At 42.1% G+C, this 17,342-nt stretch overlaps 1 protein-coding gene across 5 annotated transcripts in view; it reads left to right on the forward strand.

Moving 5' to 3' along the window:
* The window catches only part of MAP2 (microtubule associated protein 2), a 216,208-nt gene that overhangs the window by 76,772 nt on the left and 122,094 nt on the right, over positions 1–17,342 (forward strand). For all 5 annotated transcript variants that reach the window (XM_058840417.1, XM_058840419.1, XM_058840420.1 and 2 more), the window contains exon 3: positions 11,205–11,267. The gene's annotated coding sequence lies outside the window, so the exon portion shown is untranslated. The remainder of the gene's footprint in view (positions 1–11,204; positions 11,268–17,342) is intronic.

A 17,342-nucleotide genomic window follows, 5' to 3' on the forward strand; every position in this document is an offset into this window, starting at 1 on the left:
ACCTGCAGCCAGGTGACAGCCAAGAACAGAATCTGCGGGATCCATTCTGCCACACTCACCTGGGGGAGTGGTTGTTGCAGCTCCAGCCATCCTGCTGATGGCAGTGGGGATATTCAGGGGATGGCAGAAGATAACTTGAGCAAAGCCAGCAGACCAGAAAATATCTTTGTGTGGAGCTGGAAGAAGTCCCACTGAGGTGTGAAGGGTTGCAGGAGGACACCCTTCTGTTCATGGCTTCTGTTCAGGTGAGGCTTCAGACAGGTTGAGCCGTGCTCTGTTGCATTTTCTGTCATACCTCCTTGCAGAAAAGTGGACTAGTTGCTTCTCATTGACTTTACAGTGGTGAGTGATGATGTTACAGTGTGAATCTGAAAAGGCCTTTGTGATTTGCACTGCCACAAGCCACACTGGGATTTGGGAAGGTTTGCAAGGATAGCTTTAGGGGATCAGTAGTTAATTTGGAGTTGGTTACCCTGATAACATGAGCTTTTGGTTCACGGTAGGATTCTAGTAGTCCTTTCTGTAAATGGTGCAGAGTTGTGCATTGGTTTTATGGTTTTTTGTTGTTGTTGTTTGGTTTTGTTTTTTTTTTTCCCTTTTTGTTTCTTTGTTTCTGATTTTTCCTCCTCTTAAGAAATTTATCTGGTCTGATTCCTGTCTGTTTTTGAAATTGAATTGCTTTTTATTCTTTATGAGAAAAACAATGCATTTCAGTCTTACTGAGTTTCATTAACATCTTTCCCCTCAAATATGGCAGCAAGCCAGTAAAATTAATGTGATGTTTGTCTCTTAGCACAGTTTGTTTGCTCAGGAACTGTCTTGTGCAAAACTCCAGGCCTTGAACTAGAGGCTGACATGACTCCAGTGCTGATGGTGTCAGTGGAAATTCCTCTGTACAAGCTTCAGCTCCTAAGAAGGGATACCCCCTGTGTTTTGCTTCTGATGTTGGTCCTGACTTGGTCTAAAGGGCCAACTTCCAAATGCAGTGAAAGCTCAAGCTCCCATCAACTATGTGCAGAGAATCATCAGTTAAGAAAGGCACAGAAAACAGGGTGCCTGTTAATATTCATCCTTAAATGATTTATGAGGCTAAAAAGAATAAACAAGTGACACTTTATATTTTGTTACAGCAGTCTCCTGTCCTTGTTTACTATTGTTAGTGAAGAGCTTGTGTCCAGAAGGGTGTTTGGTGACACTACCAGCTGAATAAGGTCTTTCAGATGTGTCTGTCTGCATTAGTAATGAGAATGATGGCTCTTGTCTTACAAAGGAACCATTTCTTTAAAATATAACCTCCTCCTTCCCAGTTCCTCTGCAAATAATTTCATCATCAGAATTCTCATTACAGCCGTCTTTCATCCCTTTAACATTGGATGAAAATCTCTTTGTCTTCAAGTTCCTTCAATTATTAATGATTCAGTTGTATTCTTTTTGCCAATTGGTGCAGAGAGAACCTTGGAGCAAATGTGTATTAGTTATTCCATTTATTCTCTCCTCTTCATTCCTTCTGCGGTCTTTCTTAATAGTGCTGCTCTCCTGGTTTCTCACTCACAGGTTCTGCATCATTGCATGGGGTTTTTTTGCTCAAATATAGGAGCCATTGTGCCCCAAAGACTAACTTGGTTTTTGAAACCTTCTAAAAAGAGGTAGGGAGCCTTCTTGCAAATGCTGGAACATCTTTATTTTTCAGTCTTCACAGTGGTGTTAATAAGTGGTCAGACACCTTTATCTGAACTGCACCCTGTGGACCAGGTGGAAGTCTGGGGGATGGCAGGTCACAGACCCAGTAAAATTGTTGTCTCCAGATCCTAAAGTACAATCTCAATGGCATTGTGGAGAGTCAGGGGCCAGCCTTGGTGCCCTCTCCACCCCACTGAGGTCCTCCAACAGTAAAGAGGGAAGGAGCAGGTGGGTTTCATGTGGAAGAACTGCAGGCCTTGTCCTCTGAGAGACTGAGCTGATGTAGTGGGAGCCCTGTAGGAGCTCCCTTTGGCATTCCTTTTTCAGCCCCAGGGTCCCTGAAGCTGTAGGCTTTGCAGCTCTTTGGACCTGAGTGGCAGATTGGGGCTGAGATTCCCAGCACTCCAGCAGGCCCAGATTAGGAAGATGTGGAGTAAGCAGTGTAAATTATTCCTGTGGCCAGGTAAATTTTGCTGGAGGCTGTACCAGCTGCCCAGTTAGAGAAACAAGATGCCTGCAGGACCACAGGATCCTTACTCTCTTCAAGGAGGATGCCAGACTGTCTAGGCACTGCTCCTGGTGCCCTTTGTATAAAAATAAATAGCTTAACCTTCCTCATAGCAGGGGTTTTAGTTACCACACACACCACACACACACAGAGATTTGCTTTTAATTAGCCCAGTGAATTACTCTTTTATTCCCCCCTCCTTGATCCCCCTCACCCATCCCCCCATTGATTTAGGATGTAATTGCTTTCTTCCTTCATCTTCAAAAATTATATTATCTGAAAAATTTTTGTTAGTGCTTGGGTTTTCTGTGCTTTAGAGAAACCTGTCTGAAAACATGTGCTTTACAAGGAAAGATTAGAAGAATGTTTTCCCAAACTCTTCCTTTTGCTTATCTGGACTCTCCCCAGTTTGCCAGTATCTATCTTACTGTGCAAACCCCACATTTTGGCATTTCTCCAGCTGAGACACCACCACGAAATAAAATTGAATAATTATCCCAGAGTTTTAGGGATAGCATCCCCATCAGGATAAATAAAACTGTGGTTTGTCTTTTTTTTGCCCACAGTAAGCCTTTTCCTGTCAAACTACTGCCGAGCTACTTATTCCTGATTTGTCTAGTTATGTGTTTGAGGCCTTGTCTCTCAATGTGCTGTTCAGTCCTTTTTTCCTTGATTTCCTGCTTTTAGATCTGGGAGCTGCTGTGCAGTATGCTGCAAGGATCTTGGCTGGAAATGCTTTCCTGTGACAAACTCATCCTAACTTGGGGTGAAACCCACATTTTATAAAAGCAAAATCAGGAGTGGTGAGATGAGCTTGTTGGCATTTGTTACTGACAAACTGATATTGCCAGAAGTATTTTGTAAGTTGTGCTCTTACCCTGTAGGTATTTAGGTACTTGTACACTACTTGGTTTATTTTTTCCAAAATCTTTGCTAAGATAGCATTTAACTGGTTGGTTTGTAATTTTCCACAGCTTCAAGAGACCTCTCAAGAGAGAGTATGGTGTTTGGGAAGATGTTTGTGAAGATGTAGCAGACTCTTGTCTGCTTTGTTCTGAAGTCTGAAATACTCTTCTTGAGTCAGGGAGGATCCACACAACTTTCTAAACTGCATCTGCTTTGTTTTGAGTGTTTCTTAAGTTGCTCTTTCCTATTCTAACCTGAAGTTCTCCTTCTTTTTAAAGCAATCATATACAGTATTTTCTCACTGTTGGTCCTGGCTAATCATAATTCAGTTTGTTCCTTAGTTTTTCTGATTATATTCTCAGTTTTGCTTTTCCTTATTTATATGGGATTTATCTCTGTTTTCTGCATGATTTTTATTTGAATATCCAGTCTCTTAAAAAGTTTAGCATACTCTTCCTATGTACTTGTAGAGTTTGTTGTTAACACTGCTAAACTCTTAATTCTGCCTGTACTTTCTGGTTATGTGTATCTCTAGAGCCTTGCACAGAGCATAAACCTTACCTTTTGAGCTGTCCATGCTTCTGTTCCCTGCCAAACTGAATGCAAGTCTTCCAAAGAAGCTCAGGTAGGATGGTAGAGGGGCCAAGATTGACAACTCCTCTCTCCATCCTCCCTTCTGCCTTTCCCCCTTTGAAATCCAGATCATATTCTCCTTGATGCCCTAGAATTGCTGTGGGATCACTTCTGTGCTATACAGTAGCATCCTTTGAAACCAGTGTCTGGGTGGTTATAGCAAGAAGTCCTGTGCCAGCAGGACTGAAACAGCAGGAGAAGTATTCTGGCTTACTGTCCATACTGCTGTTTGGGCCTGTCATCTAAAATGCCATTGATCAAAGCATTACTTCATCTCAAAGAAGGTCACGTCCCTTGAGGTATATGAGATAAGTTCCAAGGTCCTTTATTTATCCAAAAATCCCTTTTGTCTAATGACTTTAATGTTTTTCACCCCATTCTGATAAACTAGATTTGACTATAATCACATTACACTTCCCAAAAGTCTCGCTTGTGATGGTGATTTGATGTGGCACCCTTTGTACCCTGAGCTCATGGACAATGTGAGTGCTGTGAAATAACTGCTGCTTTTCACCCTTGGGGCAACTACCTGGCTCAGATGAGAGATGTAATTTGCATGTACAAACAGCTTAAAAATAGTTGTGGACAGTAGTGTGAGACCAGGGTGAATGAAAGCTATGTTTAAGTTATCCAAGTCTTCAGTCGTCAAACCCATTTTAGTCTTGATGTGGTGAGTGCTGTGGATTCAGTGGAGCAGTGGCTGACTTAAATGTGTATAAGCAAAGAGGGAATTGGAATCATTGTGTTAACCACAGGAAATCTGCTTTTATGATGATGAAAACAAGAATCAATCATAAGTAGCTAATGAACTAGCCTAGAGTATCTGCTCTGTTCATTTCACAGTAAATGTGATAGTCAGGATCCATTAAGAAACCCTTGCAAGGGGGTCCTCTGCAAAGACAGTATCTGTAACACGCTGCCAGCCCTCCTCATCTTTATCTGAAATGCTGCAGGAGTGTGCAGAAGTGCAAATTCTGGTCCAGGTGCACTGGAGACAAGGAAGGTCTTTAGCAGGACATTATCTCAGAGGTCAGAGTGGCTGCTGCCTGTGGCTGGTTTTACTGGAAACCTGCAGTGTGTGGAGGGCAGGTATTGGCCAGGCTCAGCCTGGCTGCCCATGTGAAGAGGGGATAAGCTGTTACATCATTCTGGCAGTGCCACATTGAGCCCATGTGGGTCAGGCTGACAGCCAGCAGCATTCTCATAAGGCTGCTTTTGTTGTCTCTCCTTCGAGGTGAGGAGAGAGCTGCTTCCCCTCCACATGGCTCAGCTGCTGGGAGCTCTTCCATGCCTTTCTGCCTGACTGCCTTCCTTACATAAAGTGTTGCTAAGTGAGAAGCTGTTGAAACCAATTGTGCTACATGTTACTACATGTTTCTGCAATTTATATTGCCTGTCTGGTTAGTTTTGCTGCCGCGAAACAGAAGTTAGCTGAGCTAACCAAATAAAAAAAAAAAATAATTCTTGAAGGAAAGTATGGACCTAAGAGAAAATAATCATCTGGCATCTTTTAGGAAGGCAGTACTTAGCTGCTAGAGAACATGTTTCTGGGAAAAGATTGATCTTTAAGTTAAGGAGCAAATATCTTTTCACTGGAAGAGGTAACAGATACCAACCTGATTCAGGGGAACTTCTATTTTCAGTACTGCATGAACTATACAACAACGTCCTACTGACTGAAAAAACCCCATATTTTCCTAAATATAAATGGTATTTGAGTTGAAATACTATCCAAAACCAATGATTAGACAAACAGATAAACCTGTGTATTTTGCATTGCAGTTACTGCTTTATAGGTCTTTAAGACCATGCAAGCTTCGTTTATATTTTAATTGCATGTTTTTCAAAATCTGCTTCAACAAATGATTCATTAGTTTAGAATAATTTATTTATAAGTTTAATGTAGAATAACAGCTAAGACTTCTGTTAAAAGTTATGACATGACAATTTAAAAGCATTAGGTTACCTGATTAACTGAAACACAAACTGATGTATTAATAAATTCTAGTACAGTAGCTGTGATATTTTACAGTAAGCAAGTTTTTGTCTTGACTCATCACCCCACTGGTAGGCCAGGAGCGAGAAAAGGTGAGAACAAGTGGTACAGATTCTATCTGCAGTATTTTCTTAGTCATAAACCGTGTGATAGGATGGAAAAACAGTTGGTGTTTCTCTTTGATGCACAGCTTGTCATGTGGTCAGCATCAGGACAAGGGCTGTGTGTTCACTCATATCATCTTTGAGCCTCCCACTAATGCAGTGTTGCCTGCACAGGTCTGTCTCACAGCCTTCAAAGCCATTGTGTTCCTGGATGTGTGCAGTGATCTGGTTTTCAGGAAAGTCACGGCACTCTCAGGTGGCACTGGTTGCTGCAGCAGGGTTGGTGCTATCAATTGCTTCTGATATTGTGGATATGGGGAATCAACTGAAAATTTAGGGGGTCTTTGAGAAGCAGTGCAGGCACAAGGCACTTTTAGGCTGTACCAGTTGGGATACATCAGATGTCTTTATAATGTTTCAGTGATTCTCTGAGATGGAAGTTTGCTTCTGCCATGTCAAAAATTGGGGTGTGATTGCTCACTTATCTCTTTGCTTTTCCTTTGTGGATGGATTTTGAGGTTGGAGTGTTTATTTTTGCCCAGCTGTCAGTGATATAGCACCCCAGAAACAGCAGGCTGAACAGGCAGAGTTCCCCTGAACAAGCTGTTCCCCTCCAGATGCAGTACCCAGGACAGAGAGGATGGTTTATTTTGGGGTAACTCTACAGAAGCTTGTTACTAGTATCTCTGCCACATACACATACAAGGTTTAGGGACTAACAAACACATTTCAAGGATTTTTCTTTCCTATTTATTTGTTGTCACTGGTCAAGCTAGAAACTAAAGGATTTCCTCAGGCAGCCAAAACATTTGGTAACTTCAAAAGGCTAAGTGCAGTTCTGAAACTGGTTGTTCTGAAAAACAGACCTGGGAGTATTTGAATGTCCTACATCTTCCAGCTTGATTTTAGTGACATGGTGGCACAGAGAGTAATAGAGAATCCTTTTCTAGATATTCCATGTAGCAATTCTTTAGCTGAGGAAAGTCAGCTAGGATTCACAAAAGAGAGCCTGAAATTATCTGTGTGAAAAGTTTAAAACAAATAAAATGAAGTAGGGGAAAGAGAAGCCATAATATGCTTGGGATTTGAAGACTAGTTTATAAAATCATGCTGCACAGAACCCCATGTTGTATCAGCAGGTGTGTGTCTGTGGGTGCAATAGTCAGCGTGAGGGGATGACTTTGGGTGAATGCTGGGAAAGGGTAATGTCACCAGTACAGGTCTGTTTTATTGGTAGTCTGGGAGGAAGGACAGATGAGTCCTGTGAAGATGCTGGGATCTGCTATGGATACAAAGCTGGTGGCACTGCTGGTGTAAAGGAAATAGTATGATTGAAAGGGCCCTGGACTGGCTGCATGAGGTGGGCAGATCAGCTCCTGCATGCTTCTACTTGGAGAAGAAGACTAAAAACAAAACCAGGGTTCCCCTGTATCCTGAAACTTTCTAACCTGCCTTGAAATCCTTGTTACCTGCAGAGGCTGCTTACTCAGCCTGTGGCTCTTCATAACTGCTCCACACCCATCCTCTGTTTTGTCAGTAACCTCAGGGAGGAAGAGAGTGACTCCAGCCTTACAGCCTTCCTCACTACATAGCCCTTGTGTGCTAAACTGCATCTGTTTTCCTAGAATCAATTAATGCTCTTCTATTTTGTTTTTCCCCTGCCTTGAGAAGGGGAAAAAAATAAAAGCAAGTTTTTCCCTCAAATGGATTGTAAAATAGATAATCTGACGTTTTTTACTACTGCAGAAGATCAGAAGATATTTAGAGAGTGTGGTGAAGCATTGTCTCCTCTCAAGCTCTCCAGAAGGAAGCCATCCTTGTTTCAAGTGCTAAGACAATAGCGAATAAAAAGAAAATTCCCTGTTCCAGGGCTATTTTTACCAGTGGTGCAGTTCCTGTTCAGTAGACCTATACCTCTTAATCTACATCACTGATGATATTGGAAGCTGTTTCAGACATTGCATAAAATGTTCATCCAGCCTTTGCTAAAAAAGAAGCAACCAACCCACAAGTCCTTTGTTAAACACTGGTTGCATGGCTTCAGCAGTAATTTGGGTATAAAGATCTTAGGCTGAGGTTGTAGCAGCATCTTCCTTTATTTGGGAACAGAAGTTGTGTGTGACCTTGGGAAAACACAAATTGGTGATTTTTCTTTCCTCCCCTACCTCCTCATTATCTCTTTAGGGTTTTGGCTCTTCTAATTTATAATGGCAGCTGTCTTCTTGCACAGGGGGACCCAGTATGCAGCTGGACAGTAAATTGAAATGGAGTTCATTATCTTGTGTGAATGTGATAATGAAATAAAACCCACCTGAACCAGCAAAATCTTTTAAAGTTTAGATCAGGCCTCAGTCACAGTCTCACCATCTCCTTTACTGAGATTGTAAATGTCTTTACTCCTCTTTGAGAAGTACAGTACTGAAAATATAATTTAATAATTTCCAGGATTTTGACTTGCCAACTTCCTTACATTTGTATTTTCACTGTGTGATGCATTGGTGTGATGAGTTTCCTACTTCTGTGAGTAAGCCAGGTAAAAATGAGGTTAAATCTCAGACAAGGCTGAGTGTTCTGTGTGTTCCAGCATCTGTCTGTGGATTAGGCTTTTCATCCCTGTCTCCTCCAATGCCTTTTGTCTTGTCAGAAGCATTTTTAAAGGTATGAAAACATATATCGCAGGGCAGGCAGAACAAACTTGATGATTAAGATGGTTTTTATTTGCAGTATCTTAAGATGAAACCATTTGCCATGGGCAGTTTCAGCAGATTGTGTCTCTGGAAATGCTTGCATGGGCAGACTGGAGGTGATTTGGGTAGCTGGTTGAAGATTCATCCCTAGGCTCCAGGGTGTAGGACACAGGCTGGCAATATTTATCCATCCCTTGTGAGCCATGTGATTTCTGTTAGGAACCTCTGAGACAAATTACAGGACACTTTTGAGGACTTCTTATTCTTCCAGCATCCCAGCTCCACAGTGTTTTTACTGGGACCTCCCAGAGCTCCTGGTTATGTTGGCTAGTGAAGGGGAGCTGTAGCAGTGAGGGAGAGATCATAGCAAGGCAGTGAACAAGCAACTGGTGAATGGTGGAGCTAAGGAAGACAAGGCAGGATTAGGGTTTCCTTGGTTTCTGCAGAGGATGATCTCTGCAGTGGGAGGTTTGGCAGCAGCAGGCACCCCTTCCCATGAGTCACAGGAGGCTTTTTCAGAGGAAAGGTCTAAGAACTGCGCTAGTGCCGTGCTTGTTCTTTTCTGTTCCTTCCAAAAGGCCTTTTTGCCACCATGTGGTACTTGCTCCACTGTCATCCTTGTCCCATATAGCCTACCTTCCTCCATTTCCTCATCCTCCTCACTGCTGTGGTGGTTGAGAGAGTGGGGAAAAACTGTCAGCTCAGGACAGATGCTCTAAAGTTACTAAGATCTGTTTATAGCAGCGAGGGTGGAATTTCTGTTTGATGCAACGGTTGATGGATGTGTGAAGTCATCCTGTGGTTGTGGGGGAAGACAGAAAGGAATTGATTCCCTTTGCATCCCTCTACCCCCAAAATTTTGGGAGACAACCCCTGGAAATCAATGGGAAATTTGTTACTCCTTCCTGTAAGCCCCCTGGTCCACTCAAAGGTAAATGCGGTTTTTTGGACCTCTCCCAAAAATTTTGTGGTAGGCAGATGTTTCATTTTCCTGTTGATAGCCTTCCCTGTCAGGTGCTCTGCTGTCACAGGGACTGAGAAACACCAGCTTACTGCTGGGAAGTGAACCTAGTTGACTTGTGTGTCCTAAGGGCAGGGAAATTTAAGCTTGTCTTCAGTTCTTAAGAGTCCCAGGCTCGTTGGTTACTCCAAACTGGCTGCTTATTTGCTATGTGTGCTGTTTCATTGCAAACTTAAAATGCTTGAAAACAAACCAGTTCATCTTTTAGGTTTTCCAATATTCTTTTTAAAAATTAATTTATGTTTCTGTACTCGTTCTTTACTATCCCTCCCCAGTTGAGCTGTTTAACACTCCATCTCCTTACAGAACACAGGGTGATTTCTGAATTCATAGGTTCCTTTTCCTACTGAGATTAATATTGTCCTGAAGAAAGACTTGGAATAAGGAGATGAGATCAAAGCAGACACAACAACTGAATAGTGACAGTAAAACTAAAATCCTCACTTCAGAAAGAACTTGTTTCTGAGCTGAGCTGTGCAATGAGCCCTGTTATAATCTTGTATTAATCCAGAAGGGTCCTCACTTGCCCCTACAGTCCTGCAGCATTTCTGCATTTTCCCTGGTTTTATTTCCCCTTGGTGTGAATAAGCAAATGCAAGGCTCAAATAACACAGTGAAGCTGGTTCCAACACGTGAACGGCACTAGATAGAAAAATAAAAGAGGAGAGCAAATTTCCTTCTTGATCTGTAAAGCAGAAAATACTGAATCCCTCCAGACCTCCTTTTTGGCATGTACCATCCATAAACCCTGTTTGGGATTTGGATCAGCATCACGGCAGAACCCGGGTGCGTCGCTGCCTGCGTGCAGTGCAGGCTTGTGTGTGTCTGGCAGCAGCACAAAAGAAACCAGCTGATGATATTCATAGGATTAAAGGCCCGATTCCTGGGGACACACTTGGTTGGATGCAATTAAAATGCCTGTCAGGCATTTGATACCAGCAACCCCTTGACAAACTGCTTCAGCAGCCGCGAGGTGCAGCATCCTATTGTAAGTGGATGATGGCGGAGCTGGCTGGCTCGTCGTCATTCTCGAAATTTCTGTGGCCAGTGAACTCCCTCTTCCTCTCCCACTCACCCTCTTTTCCTTTTCACCACTGCGGGGACTTTTCCTAATTTGCAGTTTTCCTTTTCCTGACGTGCACATGGTAGCTACAAGCTGGTGGCTTGCAGACTGCGTCTGGCTGGAGATAGGCAGCGAGCCGATGGATAACAACACTCCGGGAGAATGATTATGCAGCAGTTATTTAAGGATAGGCTTTTGTGGTATGGCAGCATATGAGCTGGTAATGATTTTATTTCAAAAATGTCAGCTTTGTTTGCTTGTTGAGAATTTGAGAGAGTTATACCTTTATGCTGAAGCTTTTTTGGATTTTATCTGCCGTAGATTAAAATCTGTAGCAATGCTGCAGAATTACACTGGATGAATTAAAATGAATAGGTAATAAACTTCTGTGGATTTGTTTATAAATACATTGATGCATGCATAGTGTGTGTTATTTGCAGACACACCTTCTTACACAGGTGACTGTATGGATATGTTTATGCATTTTTGTCTTTGTATGATAGACTACATAGCTAAAATATGTTTTTTTAGCTAAAAACTGTTTTTCAGCAAAAATTAAGTGTTTTCAGGGTTTTTTTTCCCTCTCCCTTTGTTTTGTGTTAGCAGATTCTTCAGTGTATAGTCTTGGACGCAGCGTGCTGATTGGAATCTTGTTCAAAGATCGGAAAGGTAGGACTCCTCTCTTTGAATATGGGAATGAATATGGTACAGACTGTGGGCTGCTCTTTGTTATTTTGTTTTTCCTTTTTAATTTAAACAGTAGTTGTTTTGTTTTTGTCAGCTTTGCAGAGATTTACAGTGCCAGGCACTGTAAAGTTATTTTTGATGTGTAAGCACATGCTCTAGGTAACTAATTAGTCCTTTTGGTTGCAGCCACCAAAGGATGAGATACAAACCCGAATGCCTATTGTCTTGTGTTAGTATAGCGAGGGTGCAAGCTGCCTCCTGTCATACCACGTTTGGGCTCGTCCTAATACTGATTTTAGCATCAGCAAGGACAGGGTTAAACTGGCAGCCTTGTTGCAAGCAGGTACAATCTCTCTCAGGAAGCAGCTCTAGCAGCTCAGGTTCCAGCAGCCTGTCAGGGCTGGGTGAGCATCTGTCTGATGGCTTTTTGACATACTACTGGCACTTCAGAAATTATGTCTGCATATCAAAAGGAGGAAAACAAGCTGGGTTTTTTTTTTTTTTGTTAATGTCATTGCTAATTCCCAGGAGTAGCTGTTGATTGTCCTCTTTAAGCCCTTGCCCCTGTAAAGAAAAGAGGGAGATAAAATGTTACAGAATAAAATCTCCAAGTTACTTTGTATTGGACTTCCAGGTGTGTCAGGTAGCTAAGGAATACAGATTTCATTGATTTGCAGTGAGGACTGTGTTTAAAAAAAAAAAAAAAATTAATCTAGGCAGGATTGAAAATCTGTTCCCTTTCACTTTAATGGAGAGAGGAAAAGGTGTATCCATCTTGAATTAACTTCTCAGGTACCAGTTCTCACCCAACACCTATCAAACCTGACTTTATGATGTTCTTCTCTGTTATGGTGCCCTACAGATGGTCATACTTCTTAGGTCTGCATTTAGACCTGGAGGGAATATGTGCAATCACAATATGCATGTGTCTTTAGTTTGAAGGTTTAAGGGGCCTTTTCAAAACCTGAAGAAAAGCCCACAGAGTTTTTTTTTTCTGGAAAGGTGGTTGTGTTTCACTCTTTGAGAAAGCCTAGGCTCCTGAAATGGCCAGTGTGGCTCCCCAGACAGGCAGGAGTCCCAAGCCAGAACCTGGGCACTGGCACAGGTGTGGGCCACTGCTAACAGCAAAGTATGCCACAGAAAGGTGATGAATAATCAATTATCATTGAAATGAATTTCTATGACTGGTTGATAGATGCTGTTTCCTGAGGAAAAGCATTGTGAATTTTTCCAGATATTCTCTCTCCTGTTTTCTTATGTACAATTCTCTTTGTTTTCATCTTCTACACATCCTTCCTTTCTCTTGGGCCTTTTAGTTTTTCTGTCTTTGGCAGAAGGCTTTTTACCTGGCTGAATAAAATTCTTGAAAGGAATTCTTTACCTGCTAGTTTATCTTACCTGCTTTTAATAGTTTCCTCCTGGTATCAGTTATCACTAGACTCATGGAAATAGAAAAGCCTGTAGTAAATAGTGTTTAAAATGCTTTAATTTGTGAAAAATGCATTCAACTATTTGATTTTAGCTAAGAGAAAGTCCTTTCTTTTCCCTCTACTTTTAATTTCACTTCCATTGTTCAAGGCAACAAGCCTAATGGCAGTCTCATTCTGATTTCATTAATGTTTTGCAAACTCTGTCTCAAAGACTAATATTGCTTGCTGGCTTGATGTCAGAATCCAAGGTTTTGCTGCAGCATTGGAGAAAGGGAAAGGAAGGATCTCTCACAAATAGAAATTATACCATTGTAAGCAGACAAGTAGAACTGCCTAGTTTTTATAGTATAGTGGGGTAAAGAGTCCAATTTCTTGACAACGTGATCTCTTCAGATCCCAGCAGGTTTTCACCTGCTATGGAAATGTCTCTTATCTCCTGTACACAGCATCTTATCAATCCTCTATGGTATCCTAAAAACAAAGGAAGGGCATCAGCTATTTCTTATTAAATCAGAGTTGGTAGAGACTGGATTTTTTACAATATATGAAAATACATATACATTTCTTGTACTTCTGATTTAGTAGTCATTTTGGCCTCCTTTTATCTGGGCTTTTAAGATTCATTCTACAAATCATTCCTTCACGTTACAAAGAAGAAAGTGAGATGTTATACTGGCAAAAATGGAAATTATTTCAAACAATATAATTTTCTTGACTAAGAGGTAAGGTGCACTTTGGCTGGAAGAAGAGAATTAATTCTAGATTGACAGGACTTAAAAAATCCTGTGGCCACAGGGGTAACATGAGCTGGCTTGGAATATGAAAAGAAAACCATTTTGTTAGCTGGTACAAAAAGGGGACAGAAGCCAGAGTGTGCAGCAGCAGTGAGGTGTGCTGGATTACAGTTTGTGGACTCTAAGGGTGACGTGATGTTTGGCACTCACCTTCAATTAAATATATGATAATATGGTGACCAAATGCGCCAAAGGCATCCAGGAGGAGCACGTGGTGTCAGCCCATCCCCAGGACTCTGCTGCAGGAGTGATCTTGGGCCACCATGTCTGCCCCTGCCCTGAGATTGTCATCTGGTTTTTAACCCCACTCGTAAAGGGGAGGTAAGGACACCATTTGCTTGATGACTGTTCTAGGCTGGGTCTCAGCATCCTTGGATTGTTTCAATCACCAGGGTTAATGTTGTCTTGTCCTATGATTACATGAAACAAGTAGTGGTTTGAGCATTGGGATGAATGGTGCTGACTTTGATTTATGATTTGTACTTGAGGAACAATTTTCAGTGATGATTTTCCTGCTGTTTTACTGATTAGAAAGACTGTCACCTAGGCAAATGGTTTGGTGGCAAATATTATGGTTTTTCTTTAAGCTGAAATGTGAGCAGGGTCACTTGCAGGGTCTGCTTTTTCTCCTTGAATGTTGCTTTTCATGAGACTTGCAGGAAGGCAGTTATCTCTGTAACAGAACAGGCTGAAATTGGTCAAGGGACTCAAAAGTTACAAACTGCAGAGAACATAATCTACAAAAAACTTTCAGTGACTGCGACTGGAGCTAATATATTCTGATGAAAGCTCTTTCATATGCATTTGCATCTTGTGTCCTCTCCTCCTGTGCCAGAGCTTCCACTATTCCAGTTTCTGTGTGGCCGTGTGCTGCCAGTTGGGCAAGGACACTGCGTGCTCTAGAGCTGCTCTGACTGCTGACTGGCCACTGTGTGCATGTGCTGCTTGTCTGGAAGGTCAGAGACAGTGAGTACTGAGGTTATGGCAGTGCTTTCTTCATTTAAAGGAAAAATTCCAATTTAATTTTGGTTTTAATTTCTAGGAAGAAAAGTTTCTGTCCCTAATTCTCTGTTGAGCTACATTTAAATATTAAAAGCTAGGGGTAGTTAGACAGCAGAAGTTTGGTTTAGTAATGTTAGAAAGGACCCTGGGTAACCTGTCAAGAAGGTAACCATTAAAGCACAAGAATCCAATGGAGGATGAACTGGACCAGGAGCTGTGCTGACATGGCCTCAGCTGGAGGAAGAAGGTGCACATGATTAGGTGCAGGACTGTGGTTCCTGTGAACAGCTGTAAACTGCCAGGTTAATTCCTGAAAGTTTGTGTCCTCTTTCTCTTCATTATTTTCTTTGTCTCTGAAACAGACAAAGAAATGCTAGTGTATTTCTGAGGAGGAGTATTCTTAGCAAAATGATTGAGATCCTTGATTACAGGGAGCTGTGAAATTTGATCACGAGTCTTAGGATGGTGGATTTTGTCTTTGCTGCAGGAACAAAGGTGTTTGTGGTATTACTGCAGTAGCAGTAACAATAAAAAAGTTAAAATACATTTACTAAGATTTGATTTCTCCCAGCTTCATCCATCAACTTAACTCTTTCTTCTTCTTTGCTGTATTGAATTACATTGTGATCATAGAGGTCAGTGATGACATTTAAGGTGTTAATGAATAAATAGTAATCTATTAATCTGTCCCATTTCATACAAAAGAATGGCTGTTTCCTGATGGACACTGAGCTGGCATACCAAAGCTGTGAAAGGCAGAGTCTGTGTTCCCAGTAGCATGCTAAGAAAAAACCTCTATATCAATGCTGCTGACTCATGCTTTACAACCCTGGAACATTCCCTGAAAGGCTGGAGGTGCAGATTAACTTCCTTTTCCCATCCTGGTCAGGGGACAATTAATTTCATTATTTGCCACCAAGTGAAGCCTCTAGATAGTTCTGCACTGCTGCTGTTTTCACTGACCTTTTATGGAGTGCATTAGCATGGAGCTTGCGAGAAATCATGGGCAATTTATTTTAATACATTGGGTGTCAGTCGGTGCTAAATCACAGAAGCTGTTTACATTTATTTTCTGAGTCATTCCAGTTCTTGTGATAAGGTGAGTTTTTCACTGTATGTGGTTAATAAACTGCATTTATTTCTAATTTTTTTCTTATTTGGTGTGTATATTTTGCTTAAAAATGCAAAGGTATACCTTAATTGGCTAAAATTGGCTAAAAGAAAATGAATCATATGTCAGGAGGTGCCTTTCTTTGCCTTTTCCTTGTCAAGGGGAAGGGGTTCATGACTGCTGGAGACAGGACTAGAGAGCAGTGGGGGAAAGAGCATAGGTGTGTATTAAGTGACAGAATACAAGTCTCTGTCTCATCCAGTTGCCTCTGTCTCTGTGGTTCCCAAGTTGCTTCCTTCCACATGCCCAAAGGGACCTGAGCACTCTTGCTGCTCCTCAGCATGGCAGCATTTGAAATTGAGAAGTTTGATCTTATGGTAGAATTCATAGCCCTGAATTTGGCTGGGGAGAAGAAGATACATGGGACAGCTCCGGGGACTTGCACATCCTCCAACATCTCTTTCAGGTGTTTGAGGTACAGCTGTGGAAACAAGGTCACAACACACCTCTGTGAAAAGTTCCTTGACAAATCACTGCCAACTGCAAGTACAGGGCAGCACAGTCCGAGCACAGGTATGTTACCGCTGAAGATGAACAGATCACACGGACACAGGTCGAGGTGTGGTGAAAAGAAGAGCAGAGTTTATTTTTCCTCCCAGGATTTATAGGCTTCTGACCACGGCCAGAGATTGGATGGTCAGGATAACACTTTCTCACTGCACTGGCCATGAGAGATGCCCATCACAAGATGTGTAACAGAAAGAATGTACACATATCTATGTTTACAGTTACTGTCCTGGGAAAGTCTTTAGAAAACCATGTCAGCAAGCTCAGAAGCTGAGTTTTCAGGGCGACACAGGTAGTACAGCAGAGAGGGGGTTCTGCTGAAGTGGTGTCTCATTTTTGCTCTGGAGAAAGCCCCTAGTTCTTCCTGCTCTGTAGTGCCAGGAGCACTGCTCACCTGCCCATCCTGGGCTGTAGTGGTGCTCAGTGTGCTCTCAGGCCCTGCTTGAGCTTCTGGCAGCACTGCACAGGCAAGGGACTGCTGCTCTCTTGCATCTGTATTCTACATCTCTGAGCATTGGGAGGGTTTTTATTGGCATTTCTGAGCTGATAATTTGCAATACAAGATGTCAATGGAGTTGATTTGGAGTTTCACAGGCTTGGAACTCTTGCCAGGGTGGATTTTCTACACCCACATCCCCCTCCCCCCTGCTATTTTTTAAAATACTCGAGGCTGAGGTGTCATGGAGAAGGGGCAGCAGATGTGCACAACACAGGGCTATCACAACCTGGAGATTGATCAGGCTCTGCCTTTGGGCAGTCTGGCCCTGGAAACCAGCCTGCCCTGTTGGGATTCAGCACTGCTGCATCGTTCTTCCCTGAGCACACCAGAAGACAAGCTTACTGGTAGCTCCAGCTCGCCTTTGTCCCTGCAATCAGAGATATAAAAACCCTGTCTGCAGTCATAATCTACCTAAAGTTGTCTCTGGCAGGGGTTAGAGAAGGGACAAATCCATTAACATTTCATAATTTAGGACAGAACTATGCTTTAGGACTTCCACAGCTGCAGCAATTTAATGGAAATCTGTTTAAGGGTGGCTAATACATGGAACTGGCTAGGCTGGATTCTAGTGTTTGAGTGGGCATATTGTTATTGTGGTGAAGTCCTGCTGTTTTCAGTGTTGTCCTGTAACTTTTACCTCAGACTGATATTCAC

Source organism: Poecile atricapillus, chromosome 5, assembly GCF_030490865.1.
Source record: "Poecile atricapillus isolate bPoeAtr1 chromosome 5, bPoeAtr1.hap1, whole genome shotgun sequence".
Taxonomy (NCBI): Eukaryota; Metazoa; Chordata; class Aves; order Passeriformes; family Paridae; genus Poecile; species Poecile atricapillus.